Here is a 21,941-nt window from a genome sequence, read left to right as displayed (position 1 = left end):
TAGTCCCGATCGGGGCACCGGATTCTGTCCCGGTTGCCCCTCTTCCAGGCCAGCTATCTGCTGTGGCCCGGGAGTGCAGTGGAGGATGGCCCAAGTGCTTGGGCCCTGCACCCCATGGGAGACCAGGAGAAGCACCTGGCTCCTGCCCATCGGATCAGCGCGGTGCACCGGTCGCAGCGCGCCAACCGCGGCTGCCATTGGAGGGTGAACCAACGGCAAAGGAAGACCTTTCTCTCTGTCTCTCTCTCTCCCTGTCCACTCTGCCTGTCACAAAAAAAAAATTGATTAATTTTCTATGTAATTTCCAATTTAATACCAAGGGCTTTTTTTTTTCATTTTCAATTATCTTTATATAAAGAAGATCGATTCAGTATATACTAAATAAAGATTTCATCAATTTGCACCCACATATAACCACAAAGTGTAAAAATACTGTTTCAGTACTAGCTATATCATTACTTCACCTTGGACAACCTATTAAGGACAGATCCCACATGAGAAGTAAGTACACAGTGACTCCTGATGTTGATTTAACAATTTAACACTCTTGTTTATGGCGTCAGTAATCTCCCTAGGCTCTAGCCACGAGTTGCCGAGGCTATGGAAGCCTTTAGGGTTTGCCGACTTCGATCCTATTCCAACAGGGCCATAGTCAAAGTGGAAGTTCTCTCCTCCCTTCAGAGAAAGGTACCTCCTACTTTGATGGCCCCGATCTTTCCACTGGGATCACACTCTCTGAGATCCTTCATTTAGGTCTTCTTCTTCTTCATCATTTTTTTTTTTCCCTAGAGTGCCTTGGCTTTCCATGCCTAAAATACTCTCATAGGCTCTTCAGCCAGATCCGAATGCCTTAAGGGCTGATTCTGAGGCCAGAGTGCTATTTAGGACATCGGCCATTCTATGAGTCTGCTGTGTCTCCGGCTTCCCATGTTGGATCGTTCTCTCCCTTTTGATTCTATCAGTTAGTATTAGCAGACACTAGTCTTGTTTGTGTGATCCCTTTGACTCTTAGATCTATCAGTGTGATCAGTTGTGAACTGATATTGATCACCTGGACTGGTGAGATGGCATTGGTACATGCCACCTTGATGGGATTGTATTGGAATCCCCTGGCACGTTTCTAACTCCACCATTTGGGGCAAGTCAGCTTGAGCATGTCCGAAATTGTACATCTCCTCCCTCTCTTATCCCCAGTTTTATATTTCACAGCGATCACTTTTCAGTTAAAATTTAAACACCTAAGAATAATTGTGTGTTAATTACAGAGTTCAACCAATAGTACTAGAACAAAAAAAATACTGAAAGGGATAAAGTATTAGATTGTACATCAACAGGACAAGGGTTGATCAAGCCACTGTTTCTCATAGTGTCCGTTTCACTTCAACAGGTTTCCCCTTTGGTGTTCAGTTAGTTGCTGCCGATCAGGGAGAACATATGATATTTGTCCCTTTGGGACTGGCTTAATTCACTCAGCATGATGTTTTCCAGATTCCTCCATCTTGTTGTGAATGACCGGATTTCATTGTTTTTGACTGCTGTGTAGTATTCTATAGAGTACATGTCCCATAATTTCTTTATCTAGTCTACTGTTGATAGGCATTTGGGTTGATTCCAGGTCTTAGCTATTGTGAATTGAGCTGCAATAAACATTAAAGTGCAGACAGCTTTTTTTGTTTGCCTATTTAATTTCCTTTGGGTAAATTCCAAGGAGTGTATGGCTGGGTTGTATGGTAGGGTTATATTCAGGTTTCTGAGGAATCTCCAGACTGACTTCCATAGTGGCTTAACCAGTTTGCATTCCCACCAACAGTGGGTTAGTGTCCCTTTTTCCCCACATCCTCTCCAGCAACTATTGTTGGTTGATTTCTGAATGTGGGCCATTCTAACCAGGGTGAGGTGAAACCTCATTGTGGTTTTGATTTGCATTTCCCTGATTGCTAGTGATCTTGAACAGTTTTTCATGTGTCTGTTGGCCATTTGGATTTCTTCCTTCGAAAAATGTCTATTGAGGTCCTTTGCCCATCTCTTAAGTGGATTGTTTGTTTTGATGTTGTGGAGTTTCATGATTTCTTTGTATATTCTGGTTATGAACCCTTTATCTGTTGCATAATTTGCAAATATTTTTTCCCATTCTGTCAGTTTCCTGTTCACTTTCCTGACTGTTTCTTTTGCAGTACAGAAACTTCTCAGCTTTGACTGCCTGTGCTCCTGGGGTATTTTCCAAGAAGTCTTTACCTGTGCCTATATCTTGCAGGGTTTCTCCAATGCTCTCTAATAATTTGATGGTGTCTGGTCATATATTTAAGTTTTTGATCCATGTTGAGTGAATTTTTGTGTAAGGTGAAAGGTAGGGATCTTGCTTCATGATTCTGCACGTGGAAATCCAGTTTGAATAGACTGTCCTTACTCCAGGGATTGGTTTGGGATCCTTGATCAAATATGAGTTGGCTGTAGATGTTTGGGTTGATTTCTGGTATTTCTATTCTGTTCCATTGGTCTATCCACCTGTTTCTGTCCCTGTACTAATCTTAACAATACTTGAGGTACTACTTAATTTAAAGTATTTGAAAGATGTCTGTTTTATCCCATTTAAATTTAAGCCTCATATGATATATATATATACATATATTTCTTATTTTCTTGTATTCCAGTCCTTGATATACTTATATATCTACTTTTTTGCAGAATTAAAAGTAAAGAAGAAAATAATAAAGGAATAAACAAAGAAAGGAAGAAAAATTCTGTGTGTGTGGAGAACAGGTTATACAAGAGGAGACTTCAAAAAGTCCATGGAAAATTGAGTAAATTGAGTTAAAAGATAAATTTTGAAAGCTCTTGACCTCAGCCTAGTGCAGTCCAGGCTGTCGCGACCATCTAGGCAGTGAATCAGCGGATGGAAGCTCTCTGTGTTTGTGTGTGTGTGTGTGTGTATGTCTTCCTCTCTCTGTAACTCTGATCTTCAAATAAGTGAATCTTTTTAAAAAAGGATAAATTTTGGTACAGAAATACTTTGCGTGCATATATGTGTGTGTTACCAAATTAAACATTCCAAAAACAAATTTTCTAAGTATTTTGAAATAAATCCAATAGTTCCTTACAGATTTTAGGATAAACTGTTTAAAAACTAAGTTATTCCCTATCCTGTACTAACTATTCTGCATCAGATACAGTACGTCCCTTAAGCATGTCACATTCACAAACATATTACTCCAGATATTCATAATTATTTTTAGCTTCTTAAATATTTCTCATATGCTGTTCCTACATACAGAAATGCTGTTCCCTCTGCCCTAAAGTTAGAAAAAAATCTTACTATACATATGTGTCACTTTTCCTAGTAAATCTGATCAGGACTCATTAAGTATTGCCATTAAGATTGTCACCTGTGCTTAACCATTTCTAAGTAATTGTACCTGCCATTCTGAAACTATCTACCTCTCTGCCATAGAAGGCAATATCAGGGACTTCAAAGTATTAATGAAAAAATGAAAATAAGAAATATAAACGTTATTTCTGAACATAAACTCCATCAAGTTCAAAGCATGCTTATAAGTGATATGTGCCATTTACTCCATCCTTACAAAACTGAATTTCCTGGGAATTTAACTATGTCAGTGGAGTCTTTAATTTTTTAAAATTATTAACTGAGGATATGTAAGCCCCCTTTAAAGATATTTGGAAATTAGGAAATAAAAAGAAATAGAAGGAGACAAATCAGGACTTTAAAGTGGATGCCTCGTGATTTACCATCACAACTCCTGCATAATTACACTGGTCTGGTTAACAAAAACTCTGTAGTGAAGCTTTCCAGGGAGATTTTTCTGCTAAAAATTTGGCTAACTTACCCCCAAATACTCTAATAAGCAAATGTTATCATTGTTTGGGCCTCCAAGATGTCAACAATCAAAATGTCTTTAGTGGTCCTCAGAACTGTTGCACTGACCTTTGCCCTTGACAGTTACTTTTGCTTTGGCAGGACCATGTCTGCCTCTGGGTAGTCATTGTTTTGACTGCAGTGTTCTTTCAGATGGTATTGAAAACGCCATGTTTCATCTCTCATTACTATTCTTCAAAGAAGTGCTCTAGGATCTTGAGATAGTTTGTAATTTCCACTGAAGACTGATGTAGGCAGTACAATTTTGACACCCATCAAACAGAAAGTTTGCTCAACTTTATTTTTTCAGACTTGTTAATCAGTTGAGATGTTTGTGGTATTGGCTATTATTTCTGCTTGAAATGATCGGTCATGGAGAATGAAAAAGATTTTTTTCCTTGCAACTTTACGGATGGTCTACTGCAATGGGCTTCACCTTGAACACTGCTTCATCCCACTTACAACAAGATTTGCATTTGTAAACTTCTGAATTCTTTGGGGGCATTGTCCCTATAAACATTTTGGAAAGTATCAATGGCTTCATCATTCTCTCATCCAAGTTTCAACTTAAGTTTGATGTTTGTTCTTGCTTCAATTTTAGCAGAATTCATGTTTCTGTCATAGGGGCTGTTCCCCAACTGATGTCTTATCCTTATTCATGCTTAAAACTAGATCCTGTTCCTACCTCTTAAAACAAATTATTAAGAGTTTATTTTAGTTGAGAAAATTTTGAAATCCATGCATATAGTTTTTCATAATACACATATCCCAAGAGTTTCTGAAGGCCCCCCTACTCAATTTTAATCACCTATTTCAATTTATGATAAATCCCACTGTATTACTCGAATAACTGAGATACAAAAATCAGTTTATAATTTTGAAAAATGACTAAATAAAGGGAATTATTTCATTTTGAATGCAAAGAAATATTATTCATACTAACAAGATAGAATAAGATTAGCACATGATAAATATGGCATTTTGTTTCAGTGGGGCAATACAAATGATTTAATAAACATTCCCAACTTCTGGGGGAAAACAACCTTAGATTAAACCACACAATGAGGTAATATACAAGTTAATTAGAGATCTCAATGTAGATAATAAAGCTCAATAACAAAACAGTTAGGTTTGAATTGGTATGTTTAAAATATGTAAATTGTGCCAATTTTATTTAAACATAGTACTCTAGAGAAAATAGTCCCTGCAATGTTAACTATCTTTCAAATAAAATGAAAATACAATGCTATGCTTACACATAGAAAATCCTCCTTGGAGAGCTTACTGGTTTTAAACAGTAATGTGATAAAATAATCACTGGTAGTAATTTCATAGATTTGAATCCATCAAAATCATCTTTAAGAAATCCATTTTGCATATTATTTGGTTCTCTTTTATATTTTAAAGTGCTTCTTGATGAGCTAAGCAAAAATTACCCCCATTGCACCAAAAAGATGATAGTTGCTCTGAGTGTCTTTAAATTTTTAGATTAGACAAAATGATATACTGGCAGACAATGTAAAAGCACTGCATGTAGATTTTTTTTCAATTTCCATATTTTGTGATGCCTGTTACAAAGTTGAGCATGAATTATAATAATCAAAAACTATTATTTTATCTAATAAAATTAGAATGTAATATTTTATTTTAACTTAATTTTTAGATAACATGCTTTTAATTTACTTTATAGTAAAGTTTAATGACTACTATAAAAAAGAGTCAAATAAATATAAAGTAAAAAATATCATATTCCTGCAGAGAAATAGGCAAGGGCTATAAATAGTCATCAAATGAAAAGATGGTCAACCTCACTCAAATGAAGTATATTTTAGAATAGTCACACATTTGAGAACTGCCTATTCAATACTTTGCTCATTTCTTAATGGGATTGTTTGTTTTTTGTTGTGGTTCAGTTTTTTGAGTTGCTGATATAATTCTGATATTGATCCTTCATGAGATATGTAGCTTGCAAATAGTTTCTCCCATTCTGTTGGATGTCTCTTCACTCTACTGATTACTTCCTTTATCCAATTTTACTCTTGTTGCCTGCACATTAGGGGTCATATTCAAGAAGTCATCACCTATACCAATGTCTGGAAGTATTTGCCCTACATTTCCTTCTAGCAATTTCATTGTTTCAGGTCTCAAATGGAGATCTCTGATCCATGTTGGGTTGATTTTTTTATATATGGTGAGAAGTAAGGGATGTAATTTCATTCTATGCATATACATCCAGTTTTGCCATCACCATTTATTGCAAAGACTATTGTTTCTCCAATGTATGGTCTGGGCACTTTTGTTAAAAAATCAGTTGACCGTATGTATATGAAGATAAAGAGACAGAGTGAGATTTCCCATCTGCTGTTTTATTCCCTAAATGCCTTTGATATCCCTGGCTTGGCCAGGCTAAAGCCATGAGCTCAGTCTGTGTCTTCCATGCGCCTGGCAGAGACCTAACTATGTATGCCATCATATGCTGCCTTCTCAGGGTAAACACCAGCAGGAGCCTATAATTAGAACAGGACCTGGGACTCTAACTCAGGCATTCTGAAATGAGATACGGGTGTTGGAAAAAAGTGTTTTAACTGCTGCACCAACATTTTTCTTTTTCAAATTGGGAAAACAAAGTTATGCAAACCCCAAAATACTATATTCTATATGATATTTCATAGAGCACTAAAGGTACAAGATATTTGGGAAATGGATCTATAGTTAAATAATTGTAGGACTAACATCATAAACTATGTTTCTGTGAGGCTAGGGATGAGCTAAAATTTTGTGTAGAGAACCAGATAGTAACTATCTAGAGCTTTGTAAGCTATATTGTTTCTGTGACAGCTAGTCTTTTCTGTCATTGTTGTGTGAAAGTAGACACAGAGACTATATAAACAGGCGTGGCTATGTTTCAATCAAACTTTTATTTACAAATTTAGGCAGCAGGCTGAATTTGGCTGATCTTGGCCACAGTTTGCCAATCCTTGATAGAGCCTCTTCAAAGAGGTAAAAGGCACATAGGACAATAATTTAAATTATATTAAATACAATGTTCCCAAATATACATGAATAGATTTTGTATACCACACCTAGAAACACACATAAGGATACTTTTTCTTATATAGTTAATAAATATATTTCTGTATGCATGTGTTTCTGTATGCATGTACGGATTGTATTAAGAATGAGTAGAGTGAATCTTATAATTCCTTTTGTCTGAAGCTGTATTCTTTAAAAGAATGTAGTATTATCACCTCAATTGCTAAAAGAAGAAATATTTTTAAATATTTATTCATCTATTTGAAATTCACAGTTACTGAAAGAGAGGAAGAGACACAGAGGGATCTCTGATCTGTTGGTTCATTCCGCAAATGACTGCAAAGGCTGCAGCTGGGCCAGGCAGAAGCCAGGAGAACAAAACTCCATCCAGGTCTCCAACATGTGTGGCAGGGGCCCAAGCACTAAGGGCATATTCTGCTGCTTTCCCAGGCGCATTAGCAGGGAGCTGAACTCGAAGTAGAGCAGCTGGGACTCGAATCAGTACTCATGGGATATCAGGATCATAGGTGCTGGCTAAACCACTGAGTCACAAAGCCAGTCCCTAAACACAATCTTTAATTTAGCCCAAGTATTGTTGTAAAATTTTAATTTCTTTCTATCTCTGTATCTTTTATTATTTCCAAATACCTATTCAGTGGTTCCTAAAAATAAAAACACAAAAAACGGTTTTACGCCGTATGTCTATTTTTTCCCAGCTGTAAAATCAGGAAATGTGGTATGTAGGACAGTTAGATGAGTACAAAAATTTTCCTCCTCTTCTATATCCACAAACTTGCCTAATAACTGCTGACTGCCTCAAAAATCAAACAGTTGAATCCTTGAAAAGGATTTGCTCATTGTTTTAGGGCCTATCTTCCCAGCTTAACTCCTTGATATCCACTGTTGTTCTATCATTGGCCTAATTCCATTGAAATAAAATGAATTGTCCTACAAGACTACTGTTAAAAGAACTATTCATATTTCCCTGTTTCCAATTAAGTAATTTTTAAAAAAAAAAATAAAAATACGAGCTAGTGTTGCGGTATAGCAGGTAAAGCCAGTGCCTGGGACACCAGCATCCCCACCAGTTTGTGTCCTGGCTACTCCACTTCTGATCTAGTGCCCTGTTAAAGGCCTGGGAAAGCAGTGGAAGATGGCCCAAGTGCTTGGACCCCTGCTAGTTATGTGGGAATCCTGGAAAAAGCTCCTGGTTCCTGTTTCGGCCTGGCCCAGCCCTGGCCATTGCAGCCATCTGGGGAGTGAACCATTGGATGGAAGATCTCTCTTTCTCTCTCTCTCTCTCCCTCTCCCTCTCCCACTATCTAACTCTGCCTTTCAAATAAATAAATTCTACTAAAAATAAATAAGAAGTTCACATAACATCATTTCTCTGCCATAACATTTCACATTTTTTTTTAATTGCCCAAGTTTGTTACAATTGACTGTTTTCTCTACAACCCACAAAATCACACAGGCTTGCAGTTCACACAAGAGTGTGTTGTCATAGTACCTCCCCGAAAGCACTTTCCCTAAGAGGGAACGGCTATTTGATGATGCCTGATAAAGTATTTTACCCAGCTGCTACCCATTTAGACTACAGCAAGGTCAAAATTCCAGTTCAGGGACTGGTAATATGCCAGATATCTGAAACCACATATCTAAATTTCGAAAGATCTAACTGCATGACAAAATTAATCCCTAGAGTCATTATCCTCTTTCTGTTTTCTATCCTTCTCTGTAGATGCTGTGCCCTCTTCTAAAATGTGCTTGCTTCATTCTCACTTAGATCTTTTGAGCATAAACCTTTCTCTTCAGCAAGGACCATGGCTTAAACACAAAACAAAACAAAACAAGAAGTCATGTTTCAGGTATATCAGAATAACCAATTAGGATACTTCAAATTAAGTAGCCTTTATATATACACATATATGCAAACAAACATACATGTCTGCTAGTTGAGATTCAGAAGTGGGAATGAGGAAACAACATATGTGAACAGAGCAATCTTCTAGGACCCAAAGGGGTAGGAAATCAGGCACAGAGATGGAAATCTTAGCAGGAGAGTAGTAAGTGACACAGGAGTCTTACAGGGTTATGTTGTTTCATGAAGGAGGAAAACTGAGAGGAACATTTTAAAGGATGAGTAAAAGGTAACCAGGTAACCATAAGAAGTAACTGGGGTAGTCAATGTATGGAAGAAAAGAGAAATATGTCATGGAGCCAAAGGTTCGTTATTTTCCTTAATATTTGGTACTTTGATTTCCTGGAAACTCTTCATTTTGAGAGTCAATGTAGGTGATATATTACTTGAGAATACTGAACGTATGAGAAACAGAGATTTAAAGAATTTACTAATTATTCAACTCTGCAGTACATAAAGTGGATGTGGCCTATTATTTGAATAAATGACCTTCAATATATTAAAGGCTTGGAGGAGTCTATATTGTTAAGATAACTGTTGTCCACAAACTGATTAACAGATACCTTTTTCCAATAAAAATCCCAATGGAGATTATTTTTTGCAAAGCTTTCCAAACTCAGTCCAAAATTTATACAGAAAGGTGAGTGCCTTTCACTAATTAAAACATTTACAAAAAATGAATTTTAAAGAAATATGCTGCCTACTTTTGAGATTTATAAAAAGTGATTCAGTAGTATGACATAAAAACAGTTATGAGGGCTCTTCAAAAAGTTCATGAATATGTGTATTATGCAAAAGTGGCATGTGGATTTCAAAAACTTTTTGCACCAAAATAAATTCATCTGTTAATTCCAATTTCCATAAAATTCTGAAATGCCTTCACATATGTCAATAAGAAAACAACAGCAAGTCAAGAACGAATCCATATATATAGTCAACTGTTATTCAACAGATCTTTCTGAACACATAATTTCACGGAAAAAGAAACATGTTTTCAGTAAGTTATTCAGGAGCAACTGGATACCAATATTGAACAATAAAAGAATGTTGACCCTTTCCTCAGACCATAAACAAAAATTAATTGAAAAGAGTCATAGACCTTAACATTTCATTTCTAGAAGAAAAATATAGAGGTACCAGCAAAAGTGACCACTTATGAAAACATAAATGTCAGTATTAGTTAACTTTTGGTTGTAAAGCCTCATTAATTCTTAAATGGTTTCAAAGACACTACCTAAAATAATAAATATAAATCTATGCTGATAGGGACACAGTATATAAATTTTTTCCATTAACAACATAAATGGGGACAAAGATATTTTGATGTTAAGCGTTTATACTATTGAAACTTTGTGTAAAATAAACTAGATTGTTACAAACTAATAAGATAATGGTAATCTCCAGGGAAACTCCTCACTAAATAGTGTTTAAAATACATATACAGTAAAAGAAACAAGAAGGGAATCAAAATGGTACCCTTGAAAATATCCATATATAACTAAATAAAGAAGCAATAGAAGAATTGAGGAAGAGAAAGATCTAACACATAGACAGCATACTGCAAAGCGACATATTACCTGTCATAAAACAGTCTTAATATATTTGAAAAAACTAAAATCACACAAAGGATGTTCTATGATAATAATTGGACTAAATTAATAATAGAAAGAAACTTGGAAAACTCATAAATATTTGGAAATTAAAAACCTATTCCTAGGGCGAAGAAGAAATCACAGGAGAAATTAGAAAATACTTTGAGGAAAATGAAAACCAAAATACAACATATCAAATCTTTGGGGATGCAGTGAGAGCACAGTGCTTGAGGGAAATTCATACTGTAAATGCTTATATTTAAAAAGAATAAATATCTCAAATTAATACCTAACCTTATACCTTAATAGAAAAAAAGGCAAGACAAACCGAAAACATGGAAGGAAAGAAATAATAGAATGGAAATGAATTAAATAGATATAATAAAAGTAGAGATGATCAACAAAATCAATAGCTTTTTCTTGAAAAGATTAACAAAGTTGACATTTACCAGTCCCGATCCAGAAAAAGAAACAGAAAAATAAGATTCAAATTCTTCAGATCAGGAATGACAGAGAGTAGACATGAGCATGCTCCTGCAGAAATAGTATTAAACATACTCTTAGCACAAGCAATTCAACTTCTGTATATTAATACAAAGTAAATGAATATATATTCCCACATGACATCTTATATATTTATAGCAGTTTTACCCGTAATTTCCCAAAATGTGAAATATCTCCAAATTCCCATTAAGTTTTAAATGGATAAAGAAAATGTGTTAATAAAAATCATGGGTTAAATCCCAAAATCACCAGACTGGATGAATCACACTAGATACAGACGACAACATACTGTATGATTTCATTTAAATTATATTCTAAAGAAATCAAATCAATAGCAACAGAAAGAATATCAGTTGTTGGCTTTGGATTGAAAATGACGCTGACTACCAAGAAAAATGTGGAAATTTAGGGAAGGTGATGAAATTGTCTTAGTCATTGTAATGGCAATTGGTCTTTATACACTTATGAAAATGCTTTGACTATGTACTCACACACATAAATATTATGGTAATTCAAATTCCAATAAAGCTGTAAAAATACCATTTACAATCCTGCTCATCACTGTATGTATATACTTACAAACATGAATTTGATAATACCTTCCACACTAGAGATGAAATTTCTCTACTCTTCCATTTCAGGCTTGATCATGTGAATTGCTCTGGCCAAAGGGACAGTAAGAAATGCTAAATCTTGATTAAATGTTTGAAGAGCTCTACTGCATTTGTAGTCATTCCAAGTTACTGATGAAAACCTTGATACCACAATGCAATTTGGGCACAGGCCATCCTGCTGTTGATGAGACCAACATTCTAGCTGTCATGCTCTCCTAGTTTATCCAGCCTCAGCTGAGCCAGGCTAAACATAAATAACCACCAGCCCACTCACATAATGTGAGAAAATAAGCACTTGTTGTTTTAAACCACTAAATGTCAGAAGGTTCTTTTACACGTTAAATGCTTACTATTACTTTTAACAAGCTATTTTATTAAGAATTCAGATTTCTGAGTATTATCTAATATCAAGTAACTTTAGCATCTGGAAAAGATAGTACATGTTGAATCTGAAGGAAGTCATAATTCGCCAGTACTTCTGTCACATTGTCTAATCTATGGGGTGGGTATTTTGGAACACAGGTATCCATTATAGCTAATTTGGAAAGAGGAATATGTCTATACCCAATAAAATGTAACTTGAAAATTATGCATCTAGTATTTCTAGTACATTCTCTTCAGAGTGCTTTCCAATCACCCTGATAGAAAGGAATTTTGACCAGGTAAATTCTACTTTTTATTCTCAGCATCACTCTTATGGGAGTAGTGATTATGATAGAATTCACATGTTTTAAGGGTATTTATGTACAATTTTCTTTTTTAAAAGGTTTTATTTATTTGAAACGCAGAGAAGCAGAGGTAGAAGTATAGAGAGGTCTTCCATCTGCTAGTTCACTTCCCAAATGGCCGCAATACCCGGAGCTACACTGATCCAAAGCCAGGAGCTTCTTCTGGGTCTCCCATGCAGGTGTAGGGACCCAAGGACTTGGTCCATCTTCTATTGCTTTCCCAGGCCATAGCAGAGAGCTGGATTGGAAGAGGAGAAGCTGGGACTCGAAACAGCACCCATGTGGGATGCTGGCACTGCAGGCACTTTTTTGATTCTGTTACTGGCATCATTAATTACTTCATTTATTGAACCATAAGTTATTTTTTAAAGTTTTAAATATTCAAAGAAAATTAAACTAATGTGTACCACTCTGAACTAACAAAAAGGTGACAAATCTATGCAAACACCACCTAAGGCAATGAGTAGTCACTTGGCAACACAGCAGAGGCTCCACTGGTATATTCCACCTCAAATCCAACAATTCTGCCTTGCAAAAGTGACTAGGCTGTTGATATTTAAAACAATATTTACTTCACAGACTGACATCAGCAAAATGGTAGACTAACAGACTATAAGCTTGTGGATGGTGCTGCAGTTCAGCACAATAAGCTGCCAATTGGGATGTCCATATCCCATATTGGAGTGACTGGTCCAAGTCCTAGCTACTCTGCACTCCCAACTCAGCCTCCTGCTAATGCACCTGGTAAACAGCAGATGATGTTCTAAGTACTATGGCTCCTGCCACCCACATGGGAGACTCAGATGCAGGCCCTGTGTGTTGCAGGCATTTGGGGATTGAACGAGCAGACAGAACATCTTTCTCTCTCAATCTCCTTCACTTTGCCTTTCAAATAGATAAATAAATCTTTTTGTAAATGCATAATTATTTCTGTAGATTATTTAAAGAGAACTGATTTCATATATTTCATATATATAATTTTAAGCATATAATGATAGATAAATATTAAAAGTCTCTAAGTTCACATTCCTCACAGAAACATCATTGGAACATATATAGTACTTAACTCCCAATTTTTAAATAAAATAATTGTACAAATAAATCTTAATTCTCAGTACACAAAAACACACACACACACTGGAATATTAATCAGTCATAAAAATAAAGTTCTGTTACATTAATTAACAAGGATGAATCATGACAACCTTATGCTAACTGAAATAAGGCCGATACAAAAATACTATAGGCAAGTGTATCCAGAATGCAAACAGATTGGAGGAGTTATGGGATTGTTTTAAAAGAATACAGAGTTTCTATTTGGAATGATGAAAAGTTCTGGAAATAGTGCTGATGGTTGTACAACACTATGAACGTATTAATGCCACTGAACTAGACATATAAAATGGTAAATTTTATGTATATTTTACATCGGTAAAATTATATTTCTCTTATTTTAAATTTAGGTCAAATTATCAACTAACCGCGCACCTAAAAGGAAACCTGTTGAAGTAAAATGGACACTATGAGAAACAATGACATGATCAGCCCTTGTCTTGACTGTTGAGGAACAACTTACTATTTTATTCCTTTTAGTATTTTTTGTTCTTTTTGTTCTACTTAATGCCACTGGTTGAACTCTGTAATTAATACACAATTATTCTTAGGTGTTTTAAAAAAATTTAGGTCAAATTAGTGATGCCGTTATGGAAAACAAGGTCAGGCTTCTCAACACTTGAGGTCTTATAGTTGACAGACAAGAGTTGATGCAAGGAAATTAGGTTTAATCAAGATGATGGCAGTTGTGGGAGATGGAAGACATAGTTGTCATCAAGACCATCTCAGATTCTCAGGCCAAGCAGGGGACCTTTCAAAAGGAGCATAAAGGGGAGGTAGAGAGGGAATTAGGAACAAGGGAATAAAGGATAAGGCCAGCTGCATGCTGGCCTCCAGCCAGGTGTTAAAAGTCTTATCAGAGTCACAGTGGGTACTTTGAGCCTGTAGTCATAATTCAGTTCTCTTGTTATGTTGACTGGGATGGGCCAGATTATGTTGCAACTTCAGCCAGCATTCTCAAGGTCAGTTTCTAGAACTTTCCAGCAAGCTTTATTTACATTAAATATGTATCAGATTAGTTGCAAAGTCATCAGTTACCTTTTGTTAAGCAAAATGGAGTAATTTGAGCTACTATTATAATACAGGATACACTTTGTTGTGGCTGGATTATTTTATCCAGTGTTGTTTGTATGGTTCATCCAGGTCGGCACATGCTGTTGTAGTCCATTCTGTTTATTTTTTTTCTTTAGCACATACTATGCCAGAAAACCAGCCCCAGTCCATTCTATTTCATTGCTGTATAGTATTCCACTCTTTGGATACAGCACTATTTACATAATCATTCTACTACTAATGAACATTTTGTTGTCTCCCAGTGGTTAGTAATTTTGCATAATGCTTCTTGTAAGCAATGTTTTAGCTTTCAAAATAGCATACATATTTAACTTGTTTCTGTCATTAACAAATTGTAGATAAATTGAACAAGTTGCCATAATAATATTCAGTCAATAATTTTTAGAGGTTATTAAACTAGTATAAAAAATCTTTAAGAATCTTGTATATGTTCTATTTGTTCTTCAATTTACTTATTCCCAACTAACCATTAGCCTATATCTGCCGTTCATTACACCTGCTTGGTATAAGTTTTAAAGTATATATTAACCTTCCCAAGATTATTTTTTACTCTCAATATAACACACAGAATTCTGAAAATCAGGTTCAAACATCAAGTGGAGAGATGACATTTCACTGATAGGTCATGGTCTTCTTGTTTCAAGATTCAGGCAAGGAGTACACTGCTAAGACATATTTATCTAAGTAGTATAATAATAGAGACTTTCATACATTTACAAACACAAACAAATATATACATACACAGTTTGATAGTTAATTAAAAAGTGTTAAATCTCTCTTCTCAAGTAGAAATATGATTCATATTATCTTTCAATTGTTAAAGTACTTCTGATTTCAAGATTTCATTATACAAGACAGGTTGTCAATGTGCCCTGTCAAACTTATCTATAAAGACATGAAGCTAATTTTCTTTATTCTAGGTTTTATGAAATTACTTCTCCAGAAGTGAGAAAGTACCAACTTCGTGGAAAGCATTCTATTCACTTAAATTAGCTTTTGAACTATACTGCCTTCACTTTAGGCTAAATCTGCTAACATTGGCATGTCTTTACAAACACTTCAGTGATGTTGGTGTGCGTAAGATGTGTTGACTTTCAATTGTAAAGTTACTCAGCTTAGAATCCCTGATCTGTCTTCTATCCATGGACACTGTAAGGTTAGCCACACATCATTCATCATCTGAATAAACTCATGTGAATGGAGGTTACTATATTAATTACTAGTATAGCACAACTTAACTAGAGTAAATGAAGTGAAAGGTAATTCTGCATATTTTAAAATTAAGATGGTTACTTGTTTATACAATACCATGTAGTATTAAATATATGAAACATTGGGGGCCAGCACTTTGGCATAGTGGACTAAGTCTCTGCCCTCTGCCTATGGCACCAGCATCCCATATGGGCACCAGTTCGAGTCCCAGCAGCTCTACTTCTGATCCAGTTCTCTGGTATGACCTGGGGAAGCAGCGGAAGATGGCCCAAATGCTTGGGCCCCTGCACCCACATGGGAAACTTGGAGGAAGCTCCTGGCTCCTGGCTTCAGATTGACTCATCTCCAACTATTACAGCCATCTAGGGAGTGAAGCAGCAGATGAAAGACTTCTCTCTCTCTCGCTCTCGCTCTCGCTCTCTCTCTGCCTCTGCCTCTCTGTAACTCTGCCTTTCAAATAAATAAATTAAAAAATCAAATATTGGGTTTAGGGTATAATGAAAATTGTTTTTACTATTGTAACAAGGAAATAAACATGTAATGATTCAAAATTTAGAAATACACTACTTTCACCATTTCAAATTGAGGTAAAATTTAGCACTTTTGTGAAAAGCACACATCATTAGAAAAGTTTTGAACACAGAAGAAATTACAAATGTCCATATATATTATTGGTGCATTCTGGTATTTATAAGATGAAATGCAATTTTTAAATTTTTTTAAATATGTATTTATTTATTTATTTATTTATTTGAAAGCCAGAGTGGTGTAGGGATGGGGGGAAGAGGAGAAAAGAGGAAAAAGAAGGAAAAGAGGGAGAGACAGACAGAAAAACAGAGAGAGAGCTTTCATCTACTGATTCACTCTCCAAATGCCAACAATAGTCTATGTTAGGCCAGGTGGAAACCAGGAGCCAGGAACCCCATCTGAATCTCCCACATGGGTGGCAGGGGCACAAGCACTTGAACCATCATCTGCTGCTTCCCAGATCTATCAGAAGAGAGAGCTGTATCAGAAACAGAAGAGCCAAGACTGGAACGTGCACTACAATCTCCACCTCAATTTTTTGTTAATGTGATCTATAAGTTAATGTTGGTATGTGTAACTTTGCTATCCTAAAAAGATAGAAATGGAATAAATTATCAGCTCTCGTTCATTTGTTCAAACTGGATTTCAAGTAATTATAGAAACAGTAATAAAAAACTTTCAGTTAGAATAATTATTAACTTGCACTATAACCAGATTTTAAAAGCTACAAATATTGATAAACATTTTACTACTGAAAATGGCATGATTTATTGTCAAATATGAATGGCTAAATACCTCATATAAAGTGACTCCAGCTTTTAGGCTTCATCCATTAATTACAATAGCTACTTATCATGCTAAGAGGTCATAACCCCCTCAAAGTCCACAAAACGGTTTCACAAATGTAACTACAGTGTTCATGGTTGCTGACAAGAGGTATTTAGTGATTGAAACATGCGCCTTAGCAAATTTCCTACACTCCCAATTTAGCTGTGGTTCTGTGTAAAACTCATCTCTGTTTTTTCAACATGATCCATTATAATTCATATCCACCGTTTTCTCCTTAGAAGGATGATAAAAAAAACATGGCATAAAAATCTTACAGACTGATTCCAACATGTTGGAACAGGGAAAGACCTTACTGCTTTAGCTTAGGGGAAGATAGTTTTAAAAAAAATGTGGAGAGAGTGCAATCTCAGGGAAGAGTTAGGAATTAAACAGCAGTGGAAAACCACACAATTTAGAGGGATGCTGTGGATCTCTGCAGAGTGTGTAGACATGTAGCACGAATACAGACACAACACAGGACCCCAAGACCTGAGAGCCTCAGCACCTGCTTTGGAGAATGAAGTGAGACCAGACTGCAGCAGCCAAGGCCACTGGCAATAATGCTGTGGGGAGTCTAGCTTAAAGCCCTATGAGGGACAGTATACCTGACAATCTAGAGGGAAAACATTTGGCACATTTCTCTTTCCCCATACACCCAACAGTGGCATCTTGTAACTAGCTGAGAGAGGGTGGGCACCATTTTGGACAAGCTTGTGTCTGTGCAGTAGAAGATGACCCAAGTGCTTGGGCCCCTCATCCATGTAGGAGACCTGGGAGAAGCTCATGGCTCCTGGCTTCAGATCTGCACAGCTCCGGCCATTGCGGCTAATTGGAGAGTGAACCAGAGGATGGAAGACCTCTTTCCCTCTCCCTCTCTCTCTCTCCCTCTCCCTCTCCCTCTCCCTCTCTCTCTTTCTCTCTTTCTCTCTTTCTCTCTCTCTTTCTGCCTCTGCCTCTCTGCCTCCCTCTCTCTCTCTCTCTCTCTCTGCCTCTCTGTGTAACTCTTTCAAATAAATAAATCTGAAAAAAAAAAAGAAACCCTACAGTTTAGAAGAGAATGGCAATATATAGTCCAAGTCTTAAGAGAAAAAAACTGTCAACCCAGAATATTGTACCCTGCAAAGCTCTGATTTATGCCTGAAGGTGAAATAAAGACCTTCCACAACAAACAGAAATTGAAAGAATGTGTCACCACTCATCCAACCATACAAAAGACACTCAAGGATGTGCTACACACAGAAACAGAGAAACAAGATCATCACTACAAAAGAATGTGAAGGCAGAAATTTCGAAGTAAAAGTACAAATGAAATCAAAAGTAAAAAATGGAATATTTGTGGAGTAAAGGCAGGCCCATGTTATTACTTATCAATAATCACCTTGAATGTAAATGGCTTCAATTCTCCAGTTAAAAGATACAGACTGGCTGAATGGATTATAAAACAAGACCCACCTATTTGCTGCCTATAAGAAACACATCTCCCCAACAAAGATACACACATACTGAAAGTGAAAGGATGGAAAAGATATTCCATGCTAACACAAATAAAAATAATGCTGGAGTAGTCAGCCTATTATGATAAAATAGATTTTAAAATAAAAACTGTTAAAAAGAGACCAAAGAAGAGCACTATATAATGATTAAGGGATCAATTCATAAGGAAGGTGTGACTATAATAAACACATATGCACCCAATTGCAGGGTCCCTGGCTATTCAAAAGAAATGTTAATGGATCTAAAGTGAGACATAGACTCTAATACAATAATAATGGGGGACTTTAACAACTCACTTTCAGCAATGAACAGATCAACCAAACAGAAAATCAACAAAGAAACAACAGAGGTAATCAACACTACAGACCAAATGGATCTAACAGATATTTATAGAACTTTACATTTTACAGTTGCAGATTAGACATTTTTCTGACCAACACATGGAATTTTCTCTAGGATACATGACATGCTAGGCCATAAAGTAGTCTCAGAAAACTCAAAATTCAAAATCATACCATACATCTTTTCTGACCACAATGGAATGAAGCTGGGAATCAACAACTCAAGAATCTCTAGAACATATGCAGACACATGGAAACTGAACAACAGGCACCTGAATGAACAGTGGGTTATACAAGAAATCAAAAGACAAATCAAAACAATTCTGGAAATGAATGAAGATGACAATACAACATATCAAAATGTATGGGGTACAACAAATCATTGTTAAGAGGTAAGCTTACACCGACTGGTACCTACATCAACAATTGGAAAAGCACCAAGTAAATGAGCTATCAATGCATTTCAAGGGCCTAAAAAACCAACAGCAAATGAAATCCAAAATTGGTAGGAGAAAAGAATTAAAATTAAAGAAGAAATAAAACTGATACCAATAAAATACAAAAGATCAGTGAAAAAAAAATGTTTTTAAAAACAAAACAAAAAACAAAGTTGATACACCATTGGCTTAACATTCCAAAAACAAAAAGGGAGATCATAATAAAATCAATTAGAGATGAAAAAGGAAATATAACAGATATCACAGAAATAAAAAGAATCATCAAAATTACTATGAATAGCTGTAGGCCAACAAATCGGGAACCCTCAAAGAAATGGATAGATTTCTAGACACATACAACCTACCTAAATTGAGCCAAGAAGACATAGAAAACCTAAACAGACCAATAACCAGTATGCAAATTCAATCAGTAACAATACAGACCCTCTCAACAACAACAACAACAAAAAAACCCAGGACTGGATGGCTTCGTTGCTGAAATCTACCAGACACTTAAAGAAGAACTAACTCCAATTGTTCTCAAGCTATTCAAAACAGTGGAAAGGAAGGGAATACTTCCAAACTCTTATGAAGTCAGCATCACCTTAATTCCTAATCCCGGAAAAGATGCAACAGAGAAGGAGAACTACAGACCAATCTCTCTGATGAACATAGATGCAAAAATCCCCAAGAAAATACTAGGCAAATGAATCCAGCAACACATCAGAAAGACCATTTACCCTGACCAAGTAGGATTTATCCCTGGTATGCAGGGATAGCTCAACATTGGCAAATCAATGAGTGTGATACATCATATTAAGAAATTGAACAACAAAAACCATATAGTTACCTCAATAGATGCAGAGAAAGAATTTGATAAAATACAATTTCCCTTCATGATGAAAACCTTAAGCAAATTGGTTATAGGAGGAATACTCCTCAGCAGATTCAAAACAATTTATAACAAACCCATGGCAAACATCCTATTGAATGTGGAAAAGTTGGTAGCATTCCCACTGAGATCTGGTACCAGACACGGATGCCCACTCTGACCCCTGCTATTCAATATAGTCCTGCAAGTTTTAGCTTGAGCCATCATGCAAGAAAAAGAAATCAAAGGAATACAAATTGGAAAGGAGGAAGTTAAACTATCCCTATTTGCAGAAGACATGATTCTATGTATAAAGTATCTAAAGATTCCACTAAGCAAATATCAGAACTCATAAAAGAATTTGTTAAAGTGGAAGGATATAAAATTAGCACACAAAATCAATAGCCTTTGTATACACAATGTCACAGCTGAAAAAAAAATTTAAGACCAATCTCATTCACAATAGCTGCAAAACAATAATAAAAATACTTTGGAGGTCAACGATCTCTACAATGAAAATTGCAAAACATTAAGGAAAGAAATAGAAGACAACACACAAAAAAAATGGAAAAATCTTCCATGTTCATGGACTGGAATAATCAATATTATCAAAATGCCCATGCTAACAAAAGCTATTTACAGATTCAGTGTGATACCTAATGAAAATACCAAGGACATTCTTCTCAGACACAGGAAAAAAAACATGCAGAAATTCATATGGAAATAATACCAGGCTGTTTTGATGATAACAGCCCTGTGGTATATCTTGAAATCTGGTGTTGTGATGCCTCCGGCTTTGTTTCCCTTGTGTAAGATTGATTTAGCTATTTGGGGTCTCTCCTTCTCTGTCTCTCTACTTCCCAAATAAATAAAACAAATCTTAAAAAAACTATGTGTGGATCTTAATTTTTCTCATTGTACTAATATCTTTACATTTGACTTGCTGAACTCTATTTAGTGGACCATTATGCCTTTAAAATGTAAATTAAATTATGTTATCTCAAAAACTAGAAAAAAAGGAGAGAAAGGGAAGGAGAGTGGGAATAAAAGAGGGAAGAAAAAAGGGAATATCATTATATTCTTAGAATTTGATCTATGAACAAAGTTGAATCTGTTCTCTTTATGTTAATATCACATTACCATGAAAAAATTATCAAAAGCTACCATAAATCGAAATAAAAAAACCTTTTTTTCATGAAATCTTTAAAGTGCCATTTAATTTCTCTAAATCTTTAAGTTCACTGAATGTTTTTAAAGATTTATTTATTTACTTATTTGAAAAACAGAGTGACAGAAAGAGGGGAGACAGGGACAGAGAGAGAGAGAGAGAGAATCTTGCATATTTTGCTTCACTCCTCAAATGCCCACAATAGACATGACTGGCCAGATTGAAGCACAAGATCTAACAAGTACATCCAGATTTCCCACATGGGTGGCAGGAATTTTTTTACTTACAAGATTTATTTCCAGTATAAATAGTGCCTCATGTGGAGGGATCCAACAATGAAGCTTTCAAGGGCTATTGGATTATTAATTACACTATTAAATGATCTATGAATAACCTTTATTTATCAAATTATTCGTGGATAGATGTTACTAATTACACCCATTAATTTTCTGATATTAAATAGACTTGAAAATCCAACCAACTCTAACTCTTAGAAATTAAGATATTCTCAGTAATCTATAATACTATATAATTTTATTAAGCCTAGAGATTCTCAATTCTTCTCTTATCCAATAGCTATTACATGTTATGAAAAGTATTGATGAAGTC

The sequence above is a fragment of the Lepus europaeus genome, chromosome X (genome assembly GCF_033115175.1).
Source record: "Lepus europaeus isolate LE1 chromosome X, mLepTim1.pri, whole genome shotgun sequence".
NCBI lineage: Eukaryota > Metazoa > Chordata > Mammalia > Lagomorpha > Leporidae > Lepus > Lepus europaeus.
The sequence above is the reverse complement of the archived record's forward strand: the minus strand, read 5'-3'. Positions refer to the sequence as shown.